The following is a 14488-nucleotide window of genomic DNA, read 5'->3' as shown; positions in this document are numbered from 1 at the left end:
ACAGTCCATCACCTAGCGTGGTTACCTTGTTGTTTTTGCCAAGAATGCTTAAGATATCCTTTAAATATTTAAAATATACAGTATTATTAACGATGATCACTATGTTATATACCAGATCCTCATAACTTACTCTTTTTTATAAGTGAAAGTTTGTACTTTTTGACCAGCATAACTTCATTTTCCCCACTTCCTCACCACTCCAGCCTGTCTGCCACCATCTCTATTTCTGAGTTCACATTTATTCATTCCTTCATTCATTTTTGTAGATTCCATGCATAAGTGATAGCTCTCTGATCTGCTTGATATGCCCATTTTCAGGCCATAGTATTTTATATGGCAATACAAATGGCCTGTCTTTACTACTGTTATGAAAGTTGTATGTGTATATTAAGAAATTCTGAATTTAGTATTCATGTCAGTGATATCCATTAGAGGATCAGTAAAGAATATAGTGAGCTGTCACCTGGGAAGCCCTAGGATGCCAGGATGCATCAATAGTTAATAAACCTCATTCAGGTCTAAGTACATGTGTGTAAACACTGACAAATGCTGGTACAGATAGATGAAGCAAAGGGAATATTCTGCAGAGATCTCTTAATTACAGATGGATTTCAGAACTTACAATGAGATATTTTAAAGAATCATATTTAGAGACAAATTGATAATCTTTGTTACACAATTTGTAAAATTTCTGCACGGAGGTTTGCTCAAAGTTAACACTCAATGTGTATAATTGTGTCCTTGTCTTTCAGCTCTTAACTGTCTTCTCAATTACTTAATGTGTATGACTGTTCCACTATTGATTTCTCCTTCCTCTTTTTGTTTGCTTTTATTCTTGATGTCTTCTGTCAATTCAAAAACTGTCATAACTCAAAACAAAAAAACAACCCTAACACTTCAGCATAATATCATTAATACACTAATGTGCTAAATAAGAAAAGGATAAAATATCAGCTCAGCATATAAATAATTAGAGGATTTGGGAAGATATCTATTGATCTGCTTCCAGCACTTCCGGCACTTTCCTAAGAGCATTAGGATGAGAAGGATGGCTATAGGTAGAAAGGTGATAAAAATCAGAGTTTTCTGTGCAATGGAGGTAGCAAGATTCAAAAACCTTGGGAAACTAGTTCATGTTTGTCTTTCCAAGTCAAAACTAAAGGTGCCATGGTTTAAGAAAGATCCAAAGGTGTGCCTGCTTTCTTCTCTTTTGGGCCAGCGGTAGTGTCAGGGATGAGAGGGAAAGATGAGAAAGAATGAGGACACTTTTGGAGATTGACACTTGGGTCACACTGCCTTGTTCCAAGCTAGCCCTCCTTTTGCAGGCCACTGACCAGACCCTAAACCACAGGGTAAATATCTCAGGCTGAAACTTTTTTCCTTTCCCATTCAGTTCAGTCCTGCCTCATATACAACCATTATACTTGCATTTTTAATTTAGTGCCCTGTGTTATTAAAATTAGTATGTATGGCATGAACCTCAATATGCTAGTAATTTTTTTTTGCTAAATGTCTAGTATTATGCATTTTACTGGTTTTTAAAATGAACTTTTATTAAATCTTGGGTAGAAAAAAGGCTTCCTTTGATTTGAAACGTAGAAGATGTTAGCCAAAGTGCACTTTCTCCCAAGATATGCAGGTGTGTCTGTTTATAAATAAAAAAGAACACCACTGGGTGGCTAGAGCAGCAACCAGAGACACCCAGATTTATATAGGTGTATGTAGTGAGGATACTGAACTGCACGCTTGAACTGAACATTTCCACCATTTTCATTGTTATGCTTGATTCCCACTCATCAGCTGAGCACGGGTGAAGTCAGATACTTTGGAAGAAGTGCTTGCAAAGAGGCCCACAGTTGGGCTCTCCCCTTCCTTATTTCAACATTATTGATATTGTTCAAGTCAGAAACACTGTGTCTAGTAACTGACAAGGTCAACTGCTAGCAATTCATATAACATCTGTTTTGGTTTGGTCTCATTTTTTTCCCCTGATGATAAAATAGGGTCATTACCTTTAACAACTTGACAAACGTAATTATGAATTAAGTGTTTAGAGAAAGAGCAATAAAGGCACATAGTTAGAGCAAATTATTATAATTAACTCCAATCCTAGACCAAATAATGATGTTTTTTAAATAGGTAAAATTTGGCTTTGTTACCCAGAAAACCTCTCATTTTCATCTCCTCTTTTTCTCTTAATTCCAGACCTTCGTAATCTTCATTTTTAATGCAAGTAGAATTATCAAATTCTGTTACAATAAAGTATAAATAAATGAGTAATATCTGAAAGAGAGCCCTCTCTAGAGGAATTTCTTCCTTACCAGGATCAAGTTAAAGAATAAGGGTTTAGATATTATAATTTAAATAAAATCGAGGTGGTAGGGGAGGGGGAGAGAGGAGGAAGAGGCTAAGGAGGGCTGTTCCTTTTCCAGGGTCAACCCTTGCAAACTTACAGAATCCATGTTACTGTCTAACTCACTCTGTATCTTACTGGCCTACTCTCTCGGATCTTGATTATAATTTTGAGAGAGGATCAATACAATCTTAATTAGTAGCTTTAGATTCGGTGAGCATCCCTCACTTCTGTGCCTTTTAAAGTGATACTCTTTTTAAAGACCATTATCAATTATGTTTAAGCTAGTTTAGACCTTTAATGTCTTCCATATTTTTGTTATATGGCTTATGTGAGATTCCTCTTTTTGTGAAGAGAAACAACTTGTGAATTTCTGGAAACAAAGAAACTTATCTTTAGTACTTTTTTTTTTTCATAAATGCCCTTTGTCAGAACAGATATGGTAGCAAGTTAGATATTGTTTCCATCAGACTTCCCCTGTAGCTGGCTCAAACATCATGATTTTTTATTCTTTCCATAGTCAAACATCATGGTTCTTAATTTGGAAAAGAGCATTTAATGATCAAAGAAGTCAGAAATCTTGGGTTTCTTTATTCTAAACTTCTTGAACAGTTAACACCCTCCTTTTTTTTTCTTTATCTCCTCGTGATGATTGTGTTAATAGCTTTTAAATTACAGTAGAGAATGTACTGGAGATGAGAAAGGAAAGGAAACAAAAAACATTGCTGAGAGCATATTTTTGGCAGATTCTAGGAGAACTTATATAGTTTTTATTTAATTTGCCTCATGATAGTGTTTTTATCCTGCAGATAAAGAAACAGAGGCCCAGGGAGTTTTCTATCCTTAGATGTCCACAGCAAGTGATTTGCAGAGTTCATGTCAAATTCCTTTGTCTGCAAACCTGGAGTCCTTCATGATGGGATGCCCACATTCCCCTGTTTTTAATGTTAAAGCTTTAAAAATCTCTGTGATATAACTAGTGTGGGTTTTTTGGTTTTGAACTTTGAATTCCAAAAAGCATACAACTTGTGTAATACAATTTTAGACTCTAAGCTTCAGACTCATTGTTACTTTAAGTGTAATCTGGTTTAGGGAGAAAGAATTCTGTCACAAATATATTCTCTTCTCAGAAATATATACAAAAAAATCATTTAGCTTCTTTATATCTGAAATCACAACATAATATTGGAATGTAAATAAATGAAATGCAAAAATGAATGTTCTTTAGACAAACATTATTGTTACCGTTATTTCATTTTTAAAGACTATTGCTGAGAAAATAATAGGATTTCCTGTTGTGTTTTAGTGTAACATGAATGCTGACACTTCCAAGACCACACCCCCAAATCTACGTTCCCTTTAGAACTGCTTTCTGCCTGGCTGTATAGGGAAAAGTTGTCTAAGGGTTGAAAGGGTCCTATCCTTTTATTTTCACTCCTTAACTGAAAGATTTGAGAATGTTCAGGTTATATCTCTTTTCTGCTGATAAGACTGAGTTGATTATGCTTTTGAAAAGAAGTGAGGGAGAGAGAGAATGTATTCTTTAAATTCTGTGAGTTAAATTATTTCAGATTCTCTCTTAGATGCTTCCCAGATTTTTGGCCTATAAAGAGGCTGTATTTTCATTAAATAAGCCTAATAGGTGTGGAACACTTTCACATCCCCACTTTAGAGCCTACAAAGAAATACTTTTTGAATGAGATCTGTTGATAGAAGTATTTCCAGGTATGGGGTAAATCAGGGAAGCCTCACTCTTGCCAGGTGGGAAAGTGCTATTAGGTTGCTCTTTGTTTTAGAAGGAGGTCAGGAAAAACCCCTGGCTTACTGAGAGGGAATTCAGATAAAATCTAAAGTAGATGGTGCTTAGCCATCATCGACCCATTAGTCTTCTAAGCCTGTAAAAATTTTGAACTAGTGATGACTTAATAACTCAGTCCCTGGGTATTTAAGAGCAAGTAGAGACCACATGGACATACACAGTTCCTTTTATTTGCTTTCGTGGGACAATGGTGGTCCCTCTTTAAGTAAGAAAAATGTAATGATTAAAAGTTATCATTTAATAATTTAATTATTCATGAATTACCAAATTAAGTCATGTATTCATTTGACAAGTCATTCATTCGTTCATCCCCACGTTACACGGTAGATATACAGAAGGAATAACTCGTGGTTCCAGACCACGAGAAGGAGCTCATTCATAGTCAAAGTACCTGAGATGAAGTAAAGTCTGTCCAATGGAATAAAAGCATGAGGTGTTGTCGTTTGAGAACAGAGGGAAAACACATAAGTCAGATTGGAGGAGATAAGGGTGAAGGCGTGTGATAGAGGTGTGAGAGTTTATGATGACTGTCCAGATGTGAGTGAGGGAGAGACGAAGCTGCTTAGAGAGGTAGATGGGAACTAGATCAAGAAGGACAAATTTATTCTGAAGACAGTGGGACACCAACAATGGGTGTTAAACAGAAATGGCATAATCAACCTGCAGCATTGCACATACCAGACTTATGGATGGTGGGTATGATTGAGCAGAGTACTGTCTGTCCCAAATGGTGCCATTTACATCCTCTAGGATATGACAGTGCAACAGGGATCTGCAACCTCCTTTGGAACCCAGGAGCTTGTGGTACAAACCTTATGTATGTGACATGTACCACATTTTTGACTTTCCAATTTGTTGAACCCTTCAGGGAGCAGATAGCATGTCTTAGACTTCTTTTTATCTCCAAAGCTACTAGCTTAGTGTCTGGTCAGGCAGTTTTTGAAGACTAGAAGAAGCATTAAGTGAACCAGGCAACCACTGGTCTCATGTGCTTGTTTGTAGGAGAGGGCAGGAGGAGACAGACAATAAGCATGTAATCACAGTGCGTATCTGAAGAAGGGAAGTGTTATTTAGGTAGAGGAAGGAGATGAGGGCTAGACAGTGTCGAGGTGATGGGCAGGGTTACTGTTTCATGTGAGTCATTCAGAGCTGAACAATGATAAGATTTTGTTCAGGTGAGACCCAAAGAGAGACGGGATCAAACCACACAGGTATCTAAAGGAAGAGCATCCCAGGCGAGGAAGTGACGCATACAGAGGCCCCAAGGCAGGAGCACTCTGAAGTGAATAAGTGACCAAATTTGGTGACCAACTTGAGAACATGAATTATGATTTCATTTTATAGAGGAAACTGAGCTCCATAGAGACCAACCGTCTGCTCTGACAACATATCCCTAGTCAGGACTGAATCTCTTTACTCACACATGCATGCTATTATAAAACTTCTCTTTTTTAAAGGAAATTTGCAAATAGTTGTTTAATCCCTTCATCCCCCAAATCATGCAAAACAAATTTTTCTTTTAAAACATTTCTTTACTCTGTATACTTCTTTTTGACCTGGATTCTAGAAGACATCCAGTTAGTTTGACTGGTAAGCAATTTGTTAAAGCATTTAAGTTGTTGAATAACATACCACATACATGCAAGGAAAAATGTCCATACTGTTGTGAATGCAATTATTAATTAAAGTAATGGTGTTTGTACCAGTTTCTTCTTCTTTTTTAAATTTTTTTTTTTTTTAGTTGTTGATGGACATTTATTTATTTATGTATTTGCAAGCTGAGAATTGAACCCAGGGTGTCACACATGCCAGGCAAGTGTTCTACCACTGAGCCACAACCCTAATTCCATGTATCAGTTTATTCTTCCCCAGTAGTTTTTCTCAAGCATATCTTGTTTTTTCCCTCAACAATGAATATCATTTCCCCTGATGAATCAAAACTGTCTACTATCCTCGATAGTTTTGCACATACTGTTATCTCCTAGTAGCCTTTAGGTACTTTTATTACTAAAAATGATGCAACCTTAGTTCAAAATGAGAGCTTATTTTAGAATTTTTTTTGCATGAATTTTAATGATCATTAAAGGATATCATATGAAGGCTGCTGAATAGATGTTGCTGTTTTGAGAGCAACTTGTATGTCTTATCTTTAGGACTAACATTTTATACTGTATGCATAATACTGAAGAATCTATTTGACACCCCCATTCCATAGACTGTGTTTTAAAAGCCTTCCTAGTCATTTGGAAATCATTGGGTTAACTGAATGGTGATTCATTTTTTTTTAAACTGCCATGTCTCATTCTGTTTTGAATTCATTGCTTCTTGATAGTCAATTTAATAATTGAAATCAAACTTTTTAAAGACAAAAGTTTTTATTTTTTAAGTAGGGATTCCAAATTTACATCATGGATATAATGAGCTTCATTAAATACAGGTTATTAATTTTTGCTACTCTTATACTATTTTTAAAACTTATTTTAAAGTTAATAATTTCTAAGAACTCATGCTTTACGATGTGATGGTATTTCATGTGGTCATACAACATATTCCAAACTGATTGTGTGTATCAATTTGCTTTCAGTTGTGTGACATACTTCTGTGAAAGCTTTATGTTGCTTTTTCTTGCCAGATGTTCTCTACCTCTAATCATTTTGCAAATTTATTTACATCATTTGTATTTCTTACATATATATTCTTAATCGGTGTAACTAGTGAGTGAAGGTAGTCATTTCTCATGCATTTTTGATGTGTGTTGACACAAATACTCAGTGATAATGCTGAAATATTAATAAACCTCATGACAGGTTCCCAGAACCATTCATCACTATTTCATTTAGTCAAAGTACACATGATGAAAACCAAACAGTAATACATTTGAAATTAACCCAGTTCACCAGGATGCAGTTTCTTTTATTTTCTAGTCAAACGCTCTGGACCCTCTCTTCTTATTACTCAACATGAGTTGTAGCCATTATATCATTATTTTCCCTTACTTAATATCATTTTCCCACACACTTGAATCTCATTGAATACATTTACTTACATGCATCAAATAGAAGTAAAAAATTGAAGGATACCCTGTCAGGGAGAGCCTGCAGCTGAAAAGTCTGATACAGACAGACAAAGATATCTTAAATAAGAGTGACTCTTCCCAGGGTGACGTTTTACTTGGTCATCTCTAGCAGTACTTTACCATCAACTTTGACAGTCACATAGTCAGCCTGTTTGGATGCAGCAGATCATGCATCATGACTTATCTAAAAATTAGATTCCAACCCATGTATAGTAAAAATACCTACAAATGCTGAAAATATTCCTGATTAATCCAGTGCAAAATCACTAGTGTTAGAGAAAAAATTCCAGACTTTAACATATAAAATAACAACTAAAATAAAATTCCACCAAAGTTTATAGTTTTAAAACTCTGATGTATTGATAATTAGTATTACTTAATTCCTACTTGCAGAAAAGCAAATCTAATATGTAAAAATTAATGCTTTGGCTTAATGCTTTAACATTAACTTAAATGTAATTCTTAGCTAAAATTGTGACTTTATCAACCTAAGTTGTAATAATAGAGTCAAATAATATTTCCAGATAAAATTCTGGGTCCTTCTTAACTAAACTTACATGACCAAGCTTGATATATCAGTGAGATTGGAAGCATATTCCAAGGGGGTTTTAGGAGATGACTAAAGTACTAATATATTTCAGTATTATTTATAGAAATAATCCAAATGAACGTATTTACCTATTTTTCTAATTTAATTTCCTAAGTTTTTGGAAATTTTCGTAACATTCTTTTATGAAACAAATGTTTCTGGTAGTTCTTCTAACTTCTCCCTAGACTCACCTAATGACATATTTTTAAAAATCAGTAATAATAGGAACATTTATTGCATTGTGATTGCAGAATATCAATTCTTATCTCCAGGGTTTAGACTCCCAGAAATGTCTTGTGTTGCCAAGTATAATAATGGAATTATTAAAATACCGAACTTGACAAGAGGCTTATTCCAGCTGCATAAGCAAACTCTGTGAAATTCAGCTTTGTTTGGTCTGTAAACTCAAATTAACATTGATTAGCCTCTCATGGTATAAAAAATAACAAAAAAATATATAATTAGCTATTGTACCTTTTCCTCCTGGTTTCTAGAATTATATAACCAAATGGGTTATAATAGTGACAAAACACAAATAAAATATAAAGCTGAAACTGTTACCCAGATAATTGAAAATAAAATCTTTGAGGTAGAATTTCATGATCTTTCAGCAGAAACATGTTTTAGTCTTAAATTCCGTAATTATTCTCCATTTTTGCCTTATATGTAAGCAAATAAGACAGAATGTGAAACTGATTTCTTATAAACTGTCCATTTTCTAATGCAAATATAAAAGTAATTTTAAATTATATATTTAGAGGAACTTTTTCTAATATGTAGTAAGAAAACAAAGAAGAACATTGATTTAGGAAAAACAAATGCCTTTTTTGGAATCAAGAGGTTAAAAATTCTCATTTTCTTTTCCTGGGTAGATTACATTGCGTGGTTAAAATATTAATTTTGTGGGCTTGTTAGTCTAGTGAAGTCAGCAAATCAGTAAAGGTTTTTTAGTGGAAAAAATATCCAGCAAAATTAAAAATTGTTCACACAAAAAACGAAACCTTCGTGAAATTTAAAGTATGTAATCCCTTTAAATCAGCCTTACTTTTTAACGTGTGCTTCTTTGGTAACAGCTTTAGCTCTGGCTGTTTAGCTCTACATTTTTGTCCAAACTTCCAGCTCAGCAACTACTTTGAAACAAATGTGGAGTTTTATAAATCTTGCCAAGCATATCTTCAAAAGACCAAGATTATACTTGTGTTTTTAAAGGGATTACATGGTAAATTATTAGTCATGAAAATGAGAGTAACCGATTGGTCACCTGCCAAAAAAAATCAGGAAGAATAAATCGGAAATTATTGAAGTAGTTCAGACATGAGCAGACCTGGGCCTGAGCCAGGGCTCAAGGGTTGGCTGTTGAATAAGTACCAGTAACAGTGACCCTAAGTGTTGAATTAAAAAAGTAATGCTTCATAATTATTAATGTATTCTTACTTATATGTCTCACAATGTTCCTTAATATAGCCGTAGTGAATTATGTCACTTTACAGACTCGGGAAAGTGAAGTGACTTTACTAGTGCCATACAACTGAGCTGTGATTCTGTTGATGCCAAATTAAATATTCCCTCCACTCCTGGTTAAATGTACTCCTTCCTGCATTCTTTCTTTGAGGAAAGGATTTGTGATTTGTATTTTAGAGGAAGAATGGATAGTTTTGATGATAACTAGACTCTCAAGGATCACATGAGAGAAGAAAAACAATGGCCATACCTTTGAATGGAAGGATGTCCAATTGGCCCTCATATCTGCAGGTTCCACAGCTGTGGAGTCAACCAAGTGCCGAGCAAAAATATTTGAAAAAAATTAGGTCTGTATTGAACCCATGCAGATGTTTTTTATTGTGATGATTCCCCAAACAATGCTGTTTCACAACTATTTACATACATTCACATTGTGATAGATGTTACAGGTAATCTAGAGATGATTTAACACACGTGGGAAGGCATACATATCTTTTGTGCAAATGCTGTCCCATTTTTATGTGAGCAGTGGTGGGTTTGGGTATCCATGGGGGTGCTTCTGAACCAATCCCCAAGAAATACCAAGGGACAGGCCAAGGAGTTTGCTAGAATGATAAAACATTCAAATGGAACTCTTCTGTTGGTATTTGAAGATCCAGAACTGGAACTGACCAGGAAGAACTGGAAATATAAAAGGTAGTTATTGTTTAAGAACAATTCTTGATTTTTTTCTTTTGAGGTATTTTTAGTATACTATAAAGCATACTAATTTTAAGGGTACATTTCAAAGGGTTTAGCAATCATATACTCTCACGTGAAATACAGACCATTTCCATCACCAATACGTTGTTTTGTATCCCTCTCTAGCAAATTCTCTTTTCAGCCTCCAAACACCACTTTCTGGCATTTGTTACCACTAACAGATCTTCATTTATAGAGTCATATGTGATATATTCTTTTATTTCAGGCTTCTTCATCAAACATAATATTTTTGAGATTCTTGCATGTTGTTTGTTGCTCAGAGTATTCCATTGTGTGAGTGTCACATATTTGTTTATCCATGCACTTACTGATGAATATTTGGGTTGTTTTCCATTTAGGGCTATTGTATTAAGGCTATATGAACATTGGTGTGCAACTCTTCTCTGGACATATGTTTTCATTCTCTTAGATAAATACCAAGTAGGGGAATTTCTGGATCCAAAGTAGATTAGTATATTGCTTTGTAAGAAACAATCAGAGAGTTTTCCAAACTGGTTACAGCCTTTTCCATTCTCACCAACAGTATACTGGTGGTCCATTTGCTCCACATCTTCAACTATCTTTACCATTGATAGTTTTTAAGGCATTCTAGTGCTTATTTAGTCTTTAAAGTAGAATCAGTTACATTAAAAGGAATGAATGCCAGGAGTTTGGAGGAAGCCCTGCAGTGAGGAGGCAGGTGAAGGAAGAAGAAGTAATCCAGGAGACAGCAGAGGCTTTGAGAAGCACCAAGAAAATAGATCCTGTCTCTTTCAGGTTCAAGAAGAACAAAAAATGAGAAGTCTCTTCAATTTAGAAAAAAAGAACTAGAGATAGTACAGATCTAGTGATATCAAGAATATCCAAGCCAGCATGCCCTGGCTAACACCAAGAAATTTTGAGTACTAATCTAATTGGAGCCTAAGATTTGAGAAAGCAAATGTAGAGATGGGGTGGTGAGAGAGATGAGAAAAATAAGACATATAGCCAGAGTAGCGACGGTCATTTGATAGCCTGGAGACAGATGCCCAGAATTGAGACAAACTTTGAGACAGCTCTTCAAATAATTGTATTTGAAAAACCACTGCAATGACAGTGTGCATTTGTCTGTCTACATGGAGTCAACTTGTTTATGTGATCATTTTCTGGATAAGTTAATGTCAGGAGCAACCATGAAGTTTTGTCCATTTCAATGCCAAGTATTAGACATTACGAAAGGCCCAGTGTTTGCCAGAGCCACTTTTATCTTCTCCTTTCTGTTTAATTTTTATTCTAGGTACAATATCTTTGTCTTCTTATCCACATGAACTTTGAAATGCTCCTCCCTTCCTTTAATCTTTTAGCTTCAAACATGAATAAATATTTGTAAACTGTAAACCCAAAGTATAAGCTGGGTGTTGGTTCATCTTGAGGATAAAATAAGGAGCTTTCTTTTTATAGTGACCCTTTTATTTGCGATGTAAATAATACCTTATAGCTCTCTAACTTTCCCATCTCTTACTATTTGGAGAAATGAGAATCTCTTAAGTACTTTCCAGATGTGTCTGCTTGTGAAGCACGTAGGTACTGCACAGTTGCTTGTTCACATTACAAAGAAGTAAGATTGTAAAAACCAAAATTGCAGATAAACATTACTGATGCATCCAGAGACTCCTGCCGTATACTTTGAATATACTGTTCTACTAAGTGATACCACCAGCATCCGAAGGGAATTATCATACATCCTTGTTACACTCCATTCATTCAGTGCTTTTTGAACATTTGCCATGTATAAGACACCATGGTAGGGTATGGAAGAGACAAATAGAGAATGTCATCTTTAACATGTTAAGAAGGAGTTCAGTTTTTGTCCACCACAATAGCTAGGGTATTTGCATTCCAAGAAAATTTCCAGTGACTTAAAGTTTTTATATGCATTACAGTAATATCTGCTTTATTCCACAGAGGAAAATCAAAGTTTTTGAGTACTCCATTCACCAAGAAATCACCAATCAATGTGGAAGGTTTGCAGGAGTCAGGAAAAAAAAAAATCTTTGTCATGGAGGAAAATGACATTCAAGATTATTTCCATTGTCTGACCAATTTTGATCAAAATCAAAGAAATAAATCATAAAAAAATTTTTTTTAATTTGATAATTGTTAAGATCCAGACTGTTGATTTTTTTTTTTTTTTTTTTTTTTTTTGGTGGTACTGGGGATCGAACTCAGGGCCTTGTGCCTGCGAGGCAAGCACTCTACCAGCTGAGCTATCTCCCCAGCCCCAGACTGTTGATTTTGAAACCAGTCATGAACAGAGAGAACAGTGTTAGCCTGGCTCTTTCGGGGAGGAGGGGGAATATGAAGAGCATGTGGGTCCTTTGCTTCATTGCAGGCCTATGGTCCAGCATCTTCTGCAGGGCAGAACAGTAGGACATAAGCAATTGAATCAATTTGTTTTCATAAAGGTATCTTAATTTCCTGGGCTAGTTTTAAAAAGAAGGTTTACTTTACAAAGGTATAGGTTAATCTAAGTATCTCTTCATGGTCCTTACATTACACCAAAAATATCCTGTAAGAAAAAATTGAAAATTGAATTGAAGATGGTGCAAAGGTCAGGATAAGGGGCCAGGGTTTTACCTCAGTGGTAGAGCTCACGCTTATCCTACACGAGGCCCCGGATGCAATTTCCAATACAAAAGAAAAAAAGACCTGAATGATACACCGACAGAATTAAAGTTTTTGAAATTACTTCACCAGGGAAAGGGAAACTCAAGGTTATTTTCAAGGTTGTTTTTACATTTATTGAATATTATCAGACAACAGGCAGTACTGAACTATGGGTCACATGGACTCCGTACATAGAAAGTGGCCTCTATAAATATTGAATGTTTTAAAATATATCATAAGAATGTGGTAATTATGTATTTATAACTTTTTAAGTGGCTATTCTGGAATGTGATGAAGAATCATTTTCAAAGGGGGCTCCAGGAGCAGATTCAGCTCCCTCACCTCCAACAGTGCATCTGAAAGGGCCACCTCACCTTCGTGGACCTTTTTTCTTTCCCAACAAGGAGTTTGGACTAAATTATCTCTCAGTTCTTCTTCAAGTCTATTGAGTAATGTTAACATACTCTACAGACCTGAGCATCCTTGGTAAATGCCACTTGGAACCTCCCTGCTTCCTTTGCCATTTAATCACAGGGTTCTAGGGACCTGTCAGTGCTGTGCTGTTAGGACACTCAGCGACCATGTCTGAAATGACAGAGGATGTAAATTGTGACTTAGCACAATTTGATTCACATTTGTACTCTTGTTCCTTAATAATTACTTCAATTTAAATAATCAAGTAAGGGTTTGCAATTTTGAGTTTCCATAAAAAACAAAAAAACTGCTAAATAAGATTTAATATAATGATAATAAATGACGTCTAAGAGATGCAGTAAGTGCAAAGTATCAAGAAGTTTACATGGAAAAAATATTAATTTTGAACACGATAGTTGTTCAGGAAGGTGTTCCAACCCAGGAAATTCATTTCCCAATTCCTGGCTTGTTACTATTACTAACAAAGGATTTTGCCAGCTATGAACTCTCAGAATGAGAAAATAAGTTTGGTGCCAGAAAAGCAGCTTTGATAATGCTTTTTAAAAGTGCCTAAAAAACACCTAGGTTTTGTAGAAGTGTTTATTTAGTGTTCATTATAGTGAACTTTATTTTTAAAAAATTGTAATAGTAACACTAATGCATGTAAGTGAGCTACCAACATTTTTTACAAACTTGGAGCCTGTGCATTCATTTGTAATTACCAGATTATCTTATTTGGGAGCAGATAAAAAAACATCTTCTGCCATCCTGGATCATATTTTTTAATTTCCCAAACACAAAAATTGACCACATTGCCTGTAATGTAGTAAAACCTCAATAAATGTTAGTCGTTGCTGCTTCCTGTTATCACTGTTTTTATTGTAGACCATTGGTTAGTAAGATCATCCCTTTGTGCTAGTTCTTTTCATATTCATGCGTGCAGATGTCCACTCACATAACCTTGCACAGTTGAGCACGTTCCTAGAGCACACATGTGCCAGACTCTGTTAAACGTCAGACGAAATGAAACCATGTATGCAGCATGTGCCCTTGGCACAGCCCCGTGGTCCCTTGCTAACCACGAGTGAACGCTTCATGTGCCGCTGCAGTGAAGTGTGATAAATCATGTTGGTTCTCATTTTCTAATGTTTACAATAATAATGAACATTCTGTGCTTTTGTTAGAGGTTATTATTAGTTCACTTTGAAACCAAAATTTCTGCTAGTATTTTTCAATGCATGGGGTCATTGTTTTGTGATGGAGTTACAACATTTGTACAGAACATAAGTGTACAGCTTAATGAATGTTAACAAATTTTACATTCAAGTGACCCTCATAAAGAGCAAGATGTAGAATATTTTGAGCATTTACAAGTTTTTCTTTAGCTCT

The 14488-nt window shown here is 35.3% G+C and overlaps 1 protein-coding gene across 4 annotated transcripts in view; it reads left to right on the top strand.

Moving 5' to 3' along the window:
- The window catches only part of Klf12 (KLF transcription factor 12), a 431560-nt gene that overhangs the window by 315236 nt on the left and 101836 nt on the right, over window positions 1–14488 (top strand). The window lies entirely within an intron of this gene.

The sequence above is a fragment of the Sciurus carolinensis genome, chromosome 5 (genome assembly GCF_902686445.1).
Source record: "Sciurus carolinensis chromosome 5, mSciCar1.2, whole genome shotgun sequence".
In the NCBI taxonomy this organism is placed as follows: Eukaryota; Metazoa; Chordata; class Mammalia; order Rodentia; family Sciuridae; genus Sciurus; species Sciurus carolinensis.
The sequence above is the reverse complement of the archived record's forward strand: the minus strand, read 5'-3'. Positions and strand labels throughout refer to the sequence as shown.